The sequence below is a fragment of the Triticum aestivum genome, chromosome 1B, assembly GCF_018294505.1.
Source record: "Triticum aestivum cultivar Chinese Spring chromosome 1B, IWGSC CS RefSeq v2.1, whole genome shotgun sequence".
In the NCBI taxonomy this organism is placed as follows: domain Eukaryota; kingdom Viridiplantae; phylum Streptophyta; class Magnoliopsida; order Poales; family Poaceae; genus Triticum; species Triticum aestivum.
The window spans coordinates 520,151,428-520,169,417 of NC_057795.1; positions in this window are offsets into that span (position 1 = coordinate 520,151,428).

Here is a 17,990-nt window from a genome sequence, read left to right on the forward strand (position 1 = left end):
ATTTTCCGGTGGCCAAAATAGGACTTCCCATATATAAATCTTGTGACACTCTAAAATTTTTATTTGGTTTTTATCAAAAACTTTGTGGTTTTTGAGGAGAGGCTATTTAAAATTTTTCTTTTTCAGAAAAACCTTCCACTTAAAAACTTCCTTTGCTTTGGCAAGGATTTTATTTTTTCAAACCTTGGTGTTTGATCTTTTGAAACTTCTTCTCTGTTGGTTCTCTCTCAAATTTAATTTTTGAGTTTAAGTTGTTTTCTTTTAAAATGAAACTCCATGGAAATTTGGGGATTTTCATATCTTGGAACCACTATTGACTTTGCATTGTTCCCATGTGGTAAAACCCCTCCAAAACCTCCCCTACACCTTGTGATCAACCTAAGTCCTCTGTCCCAACTAATCCAAACAAGTTTTGGATTTTATTCTAATTATTTTTTCCTCTCAAAACAAATCTGATAATTATTTGGAGCCTGAGGGATTTTCAAAGCAAGTACCATATTGCATTTGAGTTTTGACCTCAAACCAACTCTCTTGGGTAGTCATTTGTACCCACAACCCAGAACCATCTTGATCCACTCCTCCTCTTTTCAAAATTTTCAAAATTCAGTCTCTGCAAGTTTGGACCAGATTTGCCAAATTTGATGAAATTCATATCTACACCGCTCCAAAAATTCCACCAAAAATCATGCAGCCTACTTGAGCAATGAGAAGCCACTCCACCAAGTTTCAGCTCAAGGAAAAATCCCTAGATGCCAATTTCATTCTGTCGAACACCTTGCGGGCACTGTTACTGTTCAAAGTTCAGAGATTCAGTTTTCAGTGTCGTTTTCGTCCGTCAGTTTCAGTCACGCGGCCACAGTGCGCTTGGCGCGTTGCACGCGGCTTTTTCTCCCTGGCCAGCACCCCCGCACGCGCGCTTGGCGTCTTCCCGGCGTCGGTGGCGCCCTGGCCGCCCACGCCGGCGTGTCTTGCGGCGGCCGAAACCCCGTTGCAGCCGACAGGGAACAAGAACGGCGGCTCAATGCCGTTCCGCGCCGCCCATCGCTCCCTGGCTCTCCGCGTGGCCTCATGCACGCCAGCGCACCCCCGCTGCACCGTTGCCGTGGCCCGACAGCACTGGACGCGCTCTCTGCCGCCAACGGACCCGCGCCATCCCGTTCCGACCAAAGCCTGCCCTAAGCTTCTAATCCAAGTCTGGTTAGCATCTAAACGGACCCAGTAAACTCCCCCGACGGCGCTCGACTCCCTAATCACCCCCGACCGAGCATTGCGCCACCGTAACCATCACCGGAAATCCCCGTTCACGGCCACCGCCTTGGACCGCCTATAAAAAGGGCCCCCGAGCTCACCCTCGTGCGCGCATCATCACTACACCTCACCAACGCCCCGCCAGGCCACTAGGGGGACCTCGAGGAGGTCTCCTCCCCCAGCGCCGGCCGCCCCGATCCGCCTCGGCCTCCACCTCGATTCGCTCCGGTGAGGCCGTCTCCGGCGCCCAAACCCCGTCAGTTACTCCCTCTAGCTACCAGAAGCCTAAACCCCTCCTCAATTTGATCACTACAGCTCTCTCCGACGAAGTCCGCAACCACCCGAACCGCCGTCCGCCGGAGCAAAGCTCGCCATTTGACGTGGCGCTCGCCGACCGCCACCACCACCACCAACCGACGCGGAAGGGTGCCCTGAACACGGAGGTACCCTCCGATCTCTCTGCCTCGCCGTGGATCGCCGCCGGCGACCACCGTGGCTCTCAGGCACCGGCGAACTCTGCCGCCCCGTTTGAATATTTAAACCTGATGGGCGGGACCCGCCTGTCAGCCTCTCTATCCTGTCTGAGCGAAGCGTTTTCTGAAAACGTCTTCTACCGAATGCGCTTTCCCTCTGGGCTGGCGTAGTCGCTACCGAAGCGCTTTCTGTTTTTATAAACTAGCCCCTAGAAAACTTCTGTTTCATTACAGATGAGTCCCTGGACAAAAACCTTTATAACTTTTAAAAAGAAAGGTATTTTTGATTGATTCTTTTTCTGTTCTCTTTAAAATTTTGTCTAGTTTTTTATCAAATTTATTTGAAAAATATTTGGTATACTTTCTGTGCACTCCTTGGTATTTACGATAGCGCATATATTTTCTTTATACCGTAGATACCGAAGGAGGTGACGGAGCCGCGAACTTCACCGAGCTAGGCTCCGACTACTCTGAACCAGGCAAGCATGTTTGAACTTTTGATATGATGAGTGTCTTGGCATGTTTTGCATTTAGTTAGTTTCATGCATGTTGATAAGCATATCGATGAACGTTATTTTATGCGATAATGAGGTAAGTGAGTTCGATGATCCATAAGTGGATGGATGTGAGTATGAATGGCCATGTGTTGGCATGAGGATGGGTGAGATGGCAGTGTTGTAGCATGCCAGTCTCATGCCGGACTATGTGACTTCAGTGTCAAACCGTGTCGGTCCAGTTCCTCTCATTTTCTTCCCTGTACTACCACATGTTTTCCGCAAGGAATATGGTTTAGTAAGTCGCAAACCGCTTTTCTGGTACACACCAAAAGGAGAGGCCGTGATGATGGTTCCATGGCCCTGGATTAAAGCCAGTCATCCGGTCAGGGGGCATGGGTGTTTCCGGTTGGGACCGAGAGGGGGCACCCCTTAGAGCGCGCGTATATAAATTTGATCCCATGCTATTCGAGATTGTGATCTCCCCGTCTCAAAAGTTTTTCTTGGACGATGTCTAGGGTGATTCCTAGCATCGAGAGGTAGGATGGGTGTGTACTGGTTAGCTGTGTTTTCTTCCGAAATACCGTAAACGGAACTAGTCCTTCGTGACTACGGAAATCCGTTGGCTGTGGGAATAATTTTGTACAAACTCTGCAAAGTCATATATCCCTCCAAATCATCTATTCCATGTCCTAGATCGATATTATCTTATCCTAATCAAATGTCAGTTCTGAAGACAGAGACTCCGGTGATTCGCATGAGTGCTAATTCCGGTTAATTGAATATTCCTGTGGATGGACTAACCCATTTATTCTCATGAATTAAACGTTTATTATGAGTATTATTTACTTGTGAATCAAAGCCCTTTCTGTGATGTCGCCCCGACGTCCGACTGTGGCATTTCTTTTAAAGCCCTTTCTGTGATGTCGCCCCGACGTCCGACTATGGCATTTCTTTTAAAGCCCTTTCTGTGATGTCGCCCCGACGTCCGACTGTGGCATTTCTTTTAAAGCCCTTTCTGTGATGTCGCCCCGATGTTCGACTGTGGCATTTCTTTTAAAGCCCTTTCTGTGATGTCGCCCCGACGTCCGACTGTGGCATTTCTTTTAAAGCCCTATCTGTGATGTCGCCCCGACGTCCGACTGTGGCATTTCTTTTAAAGCCCTTTCTGTGATGTCGCCTCGACGTCCGACTGTGGCATTTCTTTTATAGCCCTTTATGTGGTGTCGCTAAGACGCCCGACTGTGGCATCTTTTTCCTTATATTTATTTGTTCACCTTTCGAGGCGTCGCTTCAGACACCCGATCGGTATTTAAATGCGTTTTGTTGGGATTTCAGGCGGACTACCGCCGTTTCCCTTTTACTTACCTTGTTAAGCTAATTTTTGAATGTACATTGATGAATTTATTCATGTCGCATCCATGCATGCATTTGTTATATCTTACGTCCGAACTGTCTTGCGAGTACTTTCAAAGTACTCACTGGCTTGTTGATTTGGCCAGATGCTGACGAAGGCAATCTCATGGATGAAGAGTTTGATAGCGAGTCCGACACTTATAGGAGTCCCAGTCAGTCTCGTGCGACCCTGGATTTGGTCACTGTTTTATATCCGCTTCCGCTACCAAATAAATTCATCGAGCCTCACCCCGACGCTCGATGAGAGGATAGACTTAGAGTCTTGTATTTCTCTCCCCGCTGTGTTTTTCCACCACCGCCCTATCCTCGAGTCAGTAGTATGTCTCCACACCACTGTGTCATGTCCGCCATTATGTATAATTATTGGCGTGCTTGTAATAATTTGGTTGAGCAACCGCAGTTCGACCCTGTAATATATTTTATGCTACTGGCTTATTGTATCAAGAAATTGTCTACCAGTGAGGAGGATTTCTCTCATACTGGACTCAAAAGATTGGTTTCTCAATAAATATTTTTATTGGAAAACCGGTCGTGACAAGCTTGGTACCAGAGCCAGGCTGACTGTAGGAAGCCACTAGGTGCGATCGCTAATTAGTTATTACCATGATAGAGCAAATTTATATTTTTGCAATTGTAGTCATTTTCTGTCAGTCAGCATAAATTTATGATCTGACCCTGCAGAATTTTTACCTACTTTTGTAGATGGCGACAACAGCTGCGAGTCTCAGACCTTCGCCAACGTGCCCGATGGGTTCGTCAAGCTTCTTTCTTTCATCATTCAGGTCGTGATGGGGCCATCCGTGCGCCCAGTCTTCACACTCTGCCAGCACCGAGTCAACGACAGTCTGACCATGCACCAGGCCGCGGTACAGTTCAAGGGAGGGCGTGGTGAGTTACGCCGCTTCCGGTTCATGGGAAGAGCCATGCCTACGGAGAGGCATGCTATGCAGATGGCAGCCCGCGAGGCGATAGATCGTCTCAGGGATGTCCTTCCCGTGATGAAGACTCGTCGTTACCGTTATCTTCCGTGCCATGTGCCTTACACCTGTCACTACGCATACTCCTGCCCCAGAGGAGAATGAGACGAGGCTTTTGAGATGCTCATTGAGTATCTCCGGGCCCTGGAGGCAGCCTTCGACAACCTGGTGGACGACTTCGTAGCTACCCGCATGGACTCAGTCCATGGCTGTGCTGCCAACAGGAGGGAGCTCCTACCCATCGCTCCGCCACTGACTTTGGTATCGTCCTCAGCATCTTATACGCCTACTCGTCGCCTGCCTTCTACCGAAGAATTCAACCAAGTCATTGCACCCACTTCAGCACGCACTGCACCACCCTTCGCGCCCACTCCTGTACGTGTTGCTCCGCCCCTGGCAACCGCTCCGTCCACTCTGCGCAACACTACACGTATGGAGCCTATTAGCGAGGAGGAAGTCGAGTCCCCAACCTCGCTACGCCTCGCCCTCGGCAGGGCAAAGGAGGTCGTCAACATCTCTGCCTGAGTACGCTTAGCTGCCGTGTATTGTACCGCTTTGTAAGATATGTACGTAGGTTGTGAGAAGTAGCCTGTTTGCGCATCATGTAGGATTTGGAGAAGTGCACTAGCCTAAATAACATGTCAGGATTATGTACGCATATCCTGAGTGATGTATTGTATAATTACCGCCCGCGTGTAAGATATGTAATGAGCAGTCCTTCTTCGTGCGCAAGTCGTTTTGTTTTTCTTAAGTAAGCTGAGTTATTTAATTCTATTTGCCAGCTTTATGCATTTATGGATTTGTTTTTGCAACTCTTTCCGCTTTTCTTATAAGTTTTACAAAAAAAAACATTTCCCCAGAGTGAAAAATGTCTCGTCCTTGGACTCGCTCCATGCCAACTCCACCAGAGGGAAATTATGATACACAACCCAGCAACGAGTTCACTCAGGGACAGTCAAACCAACAGGGCAGTGAATCGGCACTTTCACAAATGTGCCGCCTTTATGAGCAGAGTCAGCAACAACATCGGGAAATGATGAACCAAGTCATCAACATGGGAAATCACCATGGACAGTATCAGCAGCATTCCAAGTTATCTGAGCTACAGAAGACACGTCCTCAGACATTTTCTCACACTGACAAACCTCTTGAAGCCGAGGACTGGCTTCGAGATATGGAGAGAAAATTAATTATTGCAAAATGTTCAGACCCCGAGAAGGTATTGTATGCTCCGCACTATCTCACAGGAGCAGCCGCATCGTGGTGGGAGAATTTTCTGCACATGCATCCCAACGGAAATGACATAACCTGGGATGATTTCAAGGAAGGTTTCCGTGGTGCACATATTCCTAAGAGTATTATGAAAATCAAGAAGAGAGAAATCGATGACCTCAAACAAAGGAACATGACAGTGTCAGATTACAACAATCAATTTACCCTATTATCCCGCTACGCCAATGAGGAGCGTATGACTGAAATCAAGAAGATGGAGAAATTCCTTGACGGTCTGGCGCCCGCGCTTAAATGCCAACTGGTCGTGCACACTTTTCCTGATTTTAAAACACTGGTAGACAAGGCCATTACTCTGGAAAATGAGAGACGCAGTCTGGAAGATATCCGCAAGCGAAAAAGGGACCAGACTAATCACGCTCGCAATCACTGAAGCAAGACATATTTTCAAAAGGGTGGGACACACAAATTCTCATCCAATGTCTCACGCCCAATCAAGAATTTTCATGCAAGGGACAAGGAATTCACCTATCGCCCCGGCGTTACTTGTTACGCTTGTGGAGAAGAAGGGCACTATGCCAAACAGTGCCCCAAGCCAAGGAGTTCAACCCCAAAGCCGAACAACGGCGGCAATAATTCAGCGCCCAAGCGAAACAATTTCAATCCCAACAATAACCACAGGAAGGGTCATCTGAACCATGTAACCAAAGAGGAGGCACAAAATGCTCCGGATATCGTACTCGGTACGTTTCCTGTCAACACAATACCTGCAATGGTTTTGTTTGATTCTGGAGCCTCTCACTCTTTCATTTCGAAAAGTTTTGCTTTGCAAAATAATTTTCGATGCTTCCTTTGGAGAAATCCATAACCATCAAGTCCCCTGGGATTCAGCAAGTTACTCAGAATTACTGTCAGAATGTGGTCATTGAGTTCGAAGGATTGGAGTTTCACGCAAATCTTATTGTATTGGAAAATAAAGGACTGGATGTCATCCTAGGGATGGATTGGCTAACCACCAATAAGGGTTTTATCGACTGTTTCAACAGGACCGTAATTCTCACACACCACCAAGGGAAGACAATAAGAGTATCAGCCAAGGAAGGAAAAATACCCCGGCAACCGAGATTAAATAAGGTGGACGTTTCTGAGCTAAACAAGGTTCCAGTAGTGTGTGAATTTCCAGATGTATTCCCTGAAGAGCTGCCAGGCATGCCACCAGACCGAGAAATAGAATTCCGCATTGAGCTAGCACCAGGAACCACCCCCATATACAAGAAACCATACAGAATGGCACCATCCGAGTTGATCGAGTTGGAGAAGCAAATAAAGGAATTACTGGAAAAAGGATACATTCGAGCCAGCTCCTCACCTTGGGGATCACCAATTTTATTTGCCAAAAAGAAGGATGGAACGCTGAGATTGTGTATTGACTATCGAGCACTTAACATGGTCACAGTCAAAAACAAATACCCGATGCCAAGGATAAACGATTTGTTTGATCAACTCGCTCAGGCCAAGGTATTCTCAAAAATTGACTTAAGGTCAGGATACCATCAATTGAAGGTACGAACGGAAGATATCCCCAAAACAGCCTTCACCACCAGATATGGACTGTACGAGTTCACAGTGATGCCATTTGGATTAACTAACGCCCCAGCATATTTTGTTCACCTCATGAACAAAGTATTTATGAAGTTTATGGACAAGTTCGTCGTGGTATTCATCGACGATATTCTGGTATACTCCAAGACACCAGAAGAGCACGCAGAACATCTTAGGATTGTGCTAGGAGAGCTAAGAAAACACCAATTGTATGCCAAGTTCAGCAAGTGCGAATTTTGGCTAAGACAAGTAGGCTTTCTAGGCCACGTGCTGACTCAAGACGGTATCGCAGTGGACCCAGAGAAAGTCAAGGCCGTACTTGACTGGAAATCACCAGCCAGCGTAACGGACATACGGAGTTTCTTGGGAATGGCAGGATATTACCGCAGATTTATTGAAGGATTTTCCACCATAGCCAAGCCTATGACACAGTTGCTCAAGAAAGATAAGAAGTTTGAGTGGACAGAAGCTTGCGAGAAAAGTTTCCAAGAGCTAAAGCGGAAATTAACAACAGCACCGGTATTAATTGTACCCGACATACACAAGAATTTTGAAGTATATTGTGACGCGTCCAGAAAGGGTCTCGGATGCGTGTTGATGCAAGAAGGCAAGGTTGTCGCCTACGCTTCAAGGCAACTTCGCAAGCATGAGGAAAATTATCCCACTCATGACTTAGAAATGGCAGCAGTTATTCATGCACTCAAGGAATGGAGGCATTTATTACTTGGGAATCGATGTGAAATATATACGGATCACAAAAGTCTCAAATATATTTTCACGCAGCCAGAACTAAATTTACGGCAACGACGCTGGTTGGAATTGGTAAAGGATTATCATGTTGGCATCCATTACCATCCAGGGAAAGCAAATGTAGTGGCCGATGCCCTGAGTCGGAACCCCAGCTCCGACGGAAACTATCTGCACAGCTTGAGGCCCGAATTCCATCAAGAATTTGCCAAGCTCAACTTGATAATGGTAGCAGAAGGCACCATATCAAACTTGGAAATACAACCCAACCTTGTGGAGAAAATTAAAGAAGCTCAGCCCGGTCACACCAGCATCGAAGGCATCAAAAGAAAGTTGAGTATGGGCAAGGCCTCGGAATTCGTAATAGACAATGAGGGAATATTATGGTACGGAGAAAGGCTCTGCGTGCCAAACATAGAAGACCTTAAGCAGAAAATTTTAGCTGAAGCACACACCACTCCATATTCAATTCACCCTGGCGGAACCAAAATGTATAAGGATATCCAGGAAATATTTTGGTGGCACGGTATGAAGAGGGACATAGCCGCCTTCATTGCATGTTGCGACTCATGTCAATGCATAAAAGCTGAACATCAGAGACCAGCTGGACTACTGCAACCTAACAAAATACCTGAGTGGAAATGGGACGAAATAGGGATGGATTTTATTGTCGGACTACCTCGGTCACGACACGGGAATGACGCCATATGGGTCATCACTGACAGGTTGACCAAAGTGGCACATTTTATTCCAGTGAAGACAACCTACAACACTCAGAGGCTTGCCAGGATTTATCTTTCCCGCATAGTTTGTCTGCACGGTGTCCCAAAGACTATAATATCCGACAGAGGCACTCAGTTCGTCTCAAGATTTTGGGAGCATTTACAACAGGCTCTGGGAACCCAACTAGCCTTCAGTACCGCATACCATTCACAGACTGATGGACAAACAGAACGCGTAAACCAGGTTTTAGAAGACATGCTGAGGGCATGTGTCCTCACATATGGAACCAGTTGGGAAGAAAGCCTGCCATACGCCGAGTTCGCGTATAACAATAGCTACCAGGCCAGCCTACAAATGGCACCATTTGAGGCTTTGTACGGACGAAGATGTCGTACCCCGTTAAATTGGTCAGAGACCGGGGACAGCCGCATCTTCGGGCCAGACCTGCTCAGAGAAGCCGAGGAAAAGGTCAAGCTAATCAGAGACCGACTTAAGACCGCTCAAAGTCGACAGAAGAGTTATTATGATCAGAAACATCGTAGGGTCAGCTTCGAACCAGGTGAGTTCGTATACCTGAGAGTGTCCCCGATGAGAGGATTGCAACGGTTTAAGATTAAAGGAAAGTTAGCACCAAGATTCATTGGACCATTCTGCATAGTGGCACGAAGAGGCACTGTAGCCTACCAGCTAGACTTACCCGAAGACTTGTCCGACATTCACGACGTGTTCCACTTCTCTCAATTAAGGAAGTACGTAAACAACCCAGAGAAACAAGTATCCCATGAAAACATTGATGTGCAGCCAGACCTCACTTATCAAGAACGTCCCGTAAGAATATTAGGGGAGTCTGAAAGGAGGACCCGACAGAAGACAATCAAGTTTTTCAAAGTCCAGTGGAGCAATCACACCGACAGTGAAGCAACTTGGGAAAGCGAGGATTTTCTTCGGACTGAGCATCCACACCTATTTAAGGATCAGCTGAAATCTCAGGGACGAGATTTTTCCTAAGGGGGTAGGTGTTGTGACACTCTAAAATTTTTATTTGGTTTTTATCAAAAACTTTGTGGTTTTTGAGGAGAGGCTATTTAAAATTTTTCTTTTTCAGAAAAACCTTCCAATTAAAAACTTCCTTTGCTTTGGCAAGGATTTTATTTTTTCAAACCTTGGTGTTTGATCTTTTGAAACTTCTTCTCTGTTGGTTCTCTCTCAAATTTAATTTTTGAGTTTAAATTGTTTTCTTTTAAAATGAAACTCCATGGAAATTTGGGGATTTTCATATCTTGGAACCACCCTTGACTTTGCATTGTTCCCATGTGGTAAAACCCCTCCAAATACTCCCCTACACCTTGTGATCAACCTAAGTCCTCTATCCCAACTAATCCAAACAAGTTTTGGATTTTATTCTAATTATTTTTTCCTCTCAAAACAAATCTGATAATTATTTGGAGCCGGAGGGATTTTCAAAGCAAGTACCATATTGCATTTGAGTTTTGACCTCAAACCAACTCTCCTGGGTAGTCCTTTGTACCCACAACCCAGAACCATCTTGATCCACTCCTCCTCTTTTCAAAATTTTCAAAATTCAGTCTCTGCAAGTTTGGACCAGATTTGCCAAATTTGATGAAATTCATATCTACACCGCTCCAAAAATTCCACCAAAAATCATGCAGCCTACTTGAGCAATGAGAAGCCACTCCACCAAGTTTCAGCTCAAGGAAAAATCCCTAGATGCCAATTTCATTCTGTCAAACACCTTGCGGGCACTGTTACTGTTCAAAGTTCAGAGATTCAGTTTTCAGTGTCGTTTTCGTCCGTCAGTTTCAGTCACGCGGCCACAGTGCGCTTGGCGCGTTGCACGCGGCTTTTTCTCCCTGGTCAGCACCCCCGCACGCGCGCTTGGCGTCTTCCCGGCGTCGGTGGCGCCCTGGCCGCCCACGCCGGCGTGTCTTGCGGCGGCCGAAACCCCGTTGCAGCCGACAGGGAACAAGAACGGCGGCTCAACGCCGTTCCGCGCCGCCCATCGCTCCCTGGCTCTCCGCGTGGCCTCATGCACGCCAGCGCACCCCCGCTGCACCGTCGCCGTGGCCCGACAGCACTGGACGCGCTCTCTGCCGCCAACGGACCCGCGCCGTCCCGTTCCGACCAAAGCCTGCCCTAAGCTTCTAATCCAAGTCCGGTTAGCGTCTAAACGGACCCAGTAAACTCCCCCGACGGCGCTCGACTCCCTAATCACCCCCGACCGAGCACTGCGCCACCGTAACCATCGCCGGAAATCCCCGTTCACGGCCACCGCCTTGGACCGCCTATAAAAAGGGCCCCCGAGCTCACCCTCGTGCACACATCATCACTACACCTCACCAACGCCCCGCCAGGCCACTAGGGGGACCTCGAGGAGGTGTCCTCCCCCAGCGCCGGCCGCCCCGATCCGCCTCGGCCTCCACCTTGATTCGCTCCGGTGAGGCCGTCTCCGGCGCCCAAACCCCAGTCAGTTACTCCCTCTAGCTACCAGAAGCCTAAACCCCTCCTCAATTTGATCACTGCAGCTCTCTCCGACGAAGTCCGCAACCACCCGAACCGCCGTCCGCCGGAGCAAAGCTCGCCATCGACGTGGCGCTCGCCGACCGCCACCACCACCACCAACCGACGCGGAAGGGTGCCCTGAACACGGAGGTACCCTCCGATCTCTCTGCCTCGCCGTGGATCGCCGCCGGCGACCACCGTGGCTCTCGGGCACCGGCGAACTCTGCCGCCCCGTTTGAATATTTAAACCTGACGGGCGGGACCCGCCTGTCAGCCTCTCTATCCTGTCTGAGCGAAGCGTTTTCTGAAAATGTCTTCTGCCGAATGCGCTTTCCCTCTGGGCTGGCGTAGCCGCTACCGAAGCGCTTTCTGTTTTTATAAACTAGCCCCTAGAAAACTTCTGTTTCATTACAGATGAGTCCCTGGACAAAAACCTTTATAACTTTTAAACAGAAAGGTATTTTTGATTGATTCTTTTTCTGTTCTCTTTAAAATTTTGTCTAGTTTTTTATCATATTTATTTGAAAAATATTTGGTATACTTTCTGTGCACTCCTTGGTATTTACGATAGCGCATATATTTTCTTTATATCGTAGATACCGAAGGAGGTGACGGAGCCGCGAACTTCACCGAGCTAGGCTCCGACTACTCTGAACCAGGCAAGCATGTTTGAACTTTTGATATGATGAGTGTCTTGGCATGTTTTGCATTTAGTTAGTTTCATGGCATGTTGATAAGCATATCGATGAACGTTATTTTATGCGATAATGAGGTAAGTGAGTTCGATGATCCATAAGTGGATGGATGTGAGTATGAATGGCCATGTGTTGGCATGAGGATGGGTGAGATGGCAGTGTTGTAGCATGCCAGTCTCATGCCGGACTATGTGACTTCAGTGTCAAACCGTGTCGGTCCAGTTCCTCTCATTTTCTTCCCTGTACTACCACATGTTTTCCGCAAGGAATATGGTTTAGTAAGTCGCAAACCGCTTTTCTGGTACACACCAAAAGGAGAGGCCGTGATGATGGTTCCATGGCCCTGGATTAAAGCCAGTCATCCGGTCAAGGGGCATGGGTGTTTCCGGTTGGGACCGAGAGGGGGGCACCCCTTAGAGTGCGCGTATATAAATTTGATCCCATGCTATTCGAGATTGTGATCTCCCCGTCTCAAAAGTTTTTCTTGGACGATGTCTAGGGTGATTCCTAGCATCGAGAGGTAGGATGGGTGTGTACTGGTTAGCTGTGTTTTCTTCCGAAATACCGTAAACGGAACTAGTCCTTCGTGACTACGGAAATCCGTTGGCTGTGGGAATAATTTTGTACAAACTCTGCAGAGTCATATATCCCTGCAAATCATCTATTCCATGTCCTAGATCGATATTATCTTATCCTAATCAAATGTCAGTTTTGAAGACAGAGACTCCGGTGATTCGCATGAGTGCTAATTCCGGTTAATTGAATATTCCTGTGGATGGACTAACCCATTTATTCTCATGAATTAAACGTTTATTATGAGTATTATTTACTTGTGAATCAAAGCCCTTTCTGTGATGTCGCCCCGACGTCCGACTGTGTCATTTCTTTTAAAGCCCTTTCTGTGATGTCGCCCCGACGTCCGACTGTGGCATTTCTTTTAAAGCCCTTTCTGTGATGTCGCCCCGACGTCCGACTGTGGCATTTCTTTTAAAGCCCTTTCTGTGATGTCGCCCCGACGTCCGACTGTGGCATTTCTTTTAAAGCCCTTTCTGTGATGTCGCCCCGACGTCCGACTGTGGCATTTCTTTTAAAGCCCTTTCTGTGATGTCGCCCCGACGTCTGACTGTGGCATTTCTTTTAAAGCCCTTTCTGTGATGCCGCCTCGACGTCCGACTGTGGCATTTCTTTTATAGCCCTTTATGTGGTGTCGCTAAGACGCCCGACTGTGGCATCTTTTTACTTATATTTATTTGTTCACCTTTCGAGGCGTCGCTTCAGACACCCAGTCGGTATTTAAATGCGTTTTGTTGGGATTTCAGGCGGACTACCGCCGTTTCCCTTTTACTTACCTTGTTAAGCTAATTTTTGAATGTACATTGATGAATTTATTCATGTCGCATCCATGCATGCATTTGTTATATCTTACGTCCGAACTGTCTTGCGAGTACTTTCAAAGTACTCACTGGCTTGTTGATTTGGCCAGATGCTGACGAAGGCGATCTCATGGATGAAGAGTTTGATAGCGAGTCCGACACTTAGAGGAGTCCCAGTCAGTCTCGTGCGACCCTGGATTTGGTCACTGTTTTATATCCGCTTCCGCTACCAAATAAATTCATCGAGCCTCACCCCGACGCTCGATGAGAGGATAGACTTAGAGTCTTGTATTTCTCTCATTCTGTGTTTTTCCACCACCGCCCTATCCTCGAGTCAGTAGTATGTCTCCACACCACTGTGTCATGTCCGCCATTATGTATAATTATTGGCGTGCTTGTAATAATTTGGTTGAGCAACCGCAGTTCAACCCTGTAATATATTTTATGCTACTGGCTTATTGTATCAAGAAATTGTCTACCAGTGAGGAGGATTTCTCTCATATTGGACTCAAAAGATTGGTTTCTCAATAAATATTTTTATTGGAAAACCGGTCGTGACAAATCTTTACCTCCGGACCATTCCGGAACTCCTTGTGACGTCCGGGATCTCATCCGGGACTCCGAACAACATTCGGTAACCACATACAAACTTCCTTTATAACCCTAGCGTCATCGAACCTTAAGTGTGTAGACCCTACGGGTTCGGGAACCATGCAGACATGACCGAGACGTTCTCCGGTCAATAACCAACAGCGGGATCTGGATACCCATCTTGGCTCCCACATGTTCCACGATGATCTCATCGGATGAACCACGATGTCAAGGACTCAATCGATCCCGTATACAATTCCCTTTGTCTAGCGGTATTATACTTGCCCGAGATTCGATCATCGGTATACCGATACCTTGTTCAAGCTCGTTACCGGCAAGTCTCTTTACTCGTTCCGTAGCACATCATCCCCTGATCAACCCCTTGGTCACATTGTGCACATTATGATGATGTCCTACCGAGTGTGCCCAGAGATACCTCTCCGTCACACGGAGTGACAAATCCCAGTCTCGATTTGTGCCAACCCAACAGACACTTTCGGAGATACCTGTAGTGCACCTTTATAGCCACCCAGTTACGTTGTGACGTTTGGTACACCCAAAGCATTCCTACGGTATCCGGGAGCTGCACAATCTCATGGTCTAAGGAAATGATACTTGACATAAGAAAAGCTTTAGCAAACGAACTACGATCTTTGTGCTAGGCTTAGGATTGGGTCTTGTCCATCACATCATTCTGCTAATGATGTGATCCCTTTATCAACGACATCCAATGTCCATGGTCAGGAAACCATAACCATCTATTGCTCAATGAGCTAGTCAACTAGAGGCTCACTAGGGACATGGTGTTGTCTATGTACCCACACATGTATCTGAGTTTCCTTTCAATACAATTATAGCATGGATAATAAACGATTATCATGAACAAGGAAATATAATAATAACAACTAATTTATCATTGCCTCTAGGGCATATTTCCAACACGTAGCGTCCTCACTGGCCTTGTAGATACCTATGTACACGATTTGCTTGTACACGTGGATGTGTAAATCGATGAATTCTTGCAGGGCGAGGCGCCTCGCGGCGAGCGCGACCTCCAGATGGACATTCTTCGTGGCGTCGGCGGGCAGTCGCAGGGCCACCAGTGCTTGAAAGAGGTTCTGACCATGGATGCCGATTAGGGTGGCAGGCAATGAGGAGCCCAGACATGCGGGCTGGAGGAGTACGGCGATGTCGTCCGCGAGCTTCTTGAGACGGTGAACTTGTTGGTGGTGGCAACGATCATCTGGTCCAACTGAGAGTCGTAGCTGGCGTCGACGGCGGCCATCCACCAGCCGGTCACCAACACCGTCTGGAGACGATCCTTTGTGCCATGCCGCAGGCTGGCATCGTGGACCGTCTGGCACAGCCGCTGGCCGCTCGTGCGCATCGCCGCCATGGGTCTGGAGTGAGCACTTTTGCGCTTAGTGTAGGTGCTTAGGCAAATGCTTAGGTGCGTATGATGTGGTAGATGCATTGGAATGGAGGGGTGCCTTTATATGAATGCAAACTGCGTTGCATTCACATCGTGCTGCCTCTTTTCCCGGTCCTTCTTCCATTACTTCCCTCATGCATTCATGATGCTAATTGAAGGAGGATGCATCATTGGTCGTTCAACATTTCGGAAACCGCTACCCTCTCCCTCGTCTGCATTAAAGCCGTATCAGGAACTGCGCCGCCCGCTATCAAATCGAATAGTACTGCACCGCCCGCTGCACGCCCGACTGAACACGCCTCCTCGCCTCCATCTATGCTTAATTTCTGAATTTTAGTTGTAAAAATTAGATACTGCTAGTGATTTTTAGCTTCATATCTTGACAAATCGCAGTGTTACAAGGTTGACAAATGGCAATGTTACTAGATCAATAAATGTCAATCTTTCCAGTTTGACAAATGGCAACATACCCAATATGACAGATGCAAATCTTACCAAATTGTTTGTAAGTGGTTGCACACGAGTCATCCAAAAGAACCGTTTGCGTTGAAGAGATGCACAAATCCTGCTCTCACTTTGCATACGGGTGTTCTTTCTAAAACGTTTGTGATCAAGAGCCATTAAAACCAAGACATGTGGCGTCACGTGAATGGTTAAAATTATAATTATGCACATAAATGCATTGAAAACTCAATTAATGCATAAAAATGTCCAAACGAACCCCGAAAAATCCCAAAAATTGACACAACACTCCTACTGTTCTATGTTGACACGAGATTTTTTTTTTGAAATCAATAAGAGGCAATGGATATCATTTCGTCCCCAAAGGTGGGACGTTCCCTACCGAAACCATCATGCTTGTTGTGAGAATCCCTGGTTTGTGAGAAGCATATACCTAAACCTGCCCCAAATGGGACAAAAAATTTACCATGGCATGTTGATGCCACTCCGTGATAGCATGCCAAGTTTCATGAATTTCAGACGAGTTTTGGATTTACTAGAACTTAAAAACCAGGTATCTCAATGTTTGCGGCCGAGTGACGGCGGCAAGGTGTTTGACATTCATTCCCATTTCTTGCATGGGACCTAAGCATGCAACCAAGGACACAGATTTGAATTTTCAACCAATTTATATGCATTAGAGCATGTGCATGTAGTTCAAATTTGAATTATGCACATAAATGCATTGAAAAACTCAACTAATGCATAAAAATGTCCAAACGAACCCCAAAAAATCCCAAAAATTGACACAACACTCTTGTTGTTCTATGTTGACACGAGAAATTTTTTGAAAGCAATAAGAGGCAATGGATATCGTTTTGTCCCCAAAGGTGGGACGTTCCCTACCGAAATCATCAGACTTGTTGTGAGAAGCTCTGGTTTGTGAGAAGCATATCCCCAAACCTACCCCAAATGGGACAAAAATTTTACCATGGCATGTTGATGCCGCTCCATGATAGCATGCCAATTTTCATGAATTTCAGATGAGTTTTGCATTTACTAGAATTTAAAAACTAGGTATCTCAATGTTTGCGGCCGAGTGACGGTGTGTAGGACCTTGAAGTATGTCTAGAGGGGGAGTGATTAGACTACTTGACCAATTAAAAACTTAACCCTTTCCCAATTTTAGACTTTGGCAGATTTTAGCTATCTTTGGACAAGTCAAGTAATCTTCACACAATTCAAGCAAGCATGCAAAGAGTATATGAGCAGCGGAAATTAAAGCATGCAACTTGCAAGAATGTAAAGGGAAGGATTTGGATGATTCAAACGCAATTGGAGACACGGATGTTTTTGTCGTGGTTCCGATAGGTGGTGCTATCGTACATCCACGTTGATGGAGACTTCAACCCATGAAGGGTAACGGTTGCGCGAGTCCACGGAGGGCTCCACCCATGAAGGGTCCACGAAGAAGCAACCTTGTCTATCCCACCATGGCCGTCGCGCACGAAGTACTTGCCTCACTAGCGGTAGATCTTCACGAAGTAGGCGATCTCCCTGCCCTTACAAACTCCTTGGTTCAACTCCACAATCTGTCGGAGGCTCCCAAGTGACACCTAGCCAATCTAGGAGACACCACTCTCCAAGAAGTAACAAATGGTGCGTTGATGATGAACTCCTTGCTCTTGTGCTTCAAATGATAGTCTCCCCAACACTCAACTCTCTCTCATGGGATTTGGATCTGGTGGAAAGAAGATTTGAGTGGAAAGCAACTTGGGGAAGGCTAGAGATCAAGATTCATATGGTAGGAATGGAATATCTTGGCCTCAACACATGAGTAGGTGGTTCTCTCTCAGAAATGGTAAGTTGGAAGTGTAGGTTTGTTCTGATGGCTCTCTCCACGAATGAAGAGGAGGTGGAGGGGTATATATAGCCTCCACACAAAATCTAACCGTTACACACAACTTGCCAAACTCGGTGGGACCGAATTGGTAAACTCGGTCGGACCGATTCAACAAATCTAGTGAC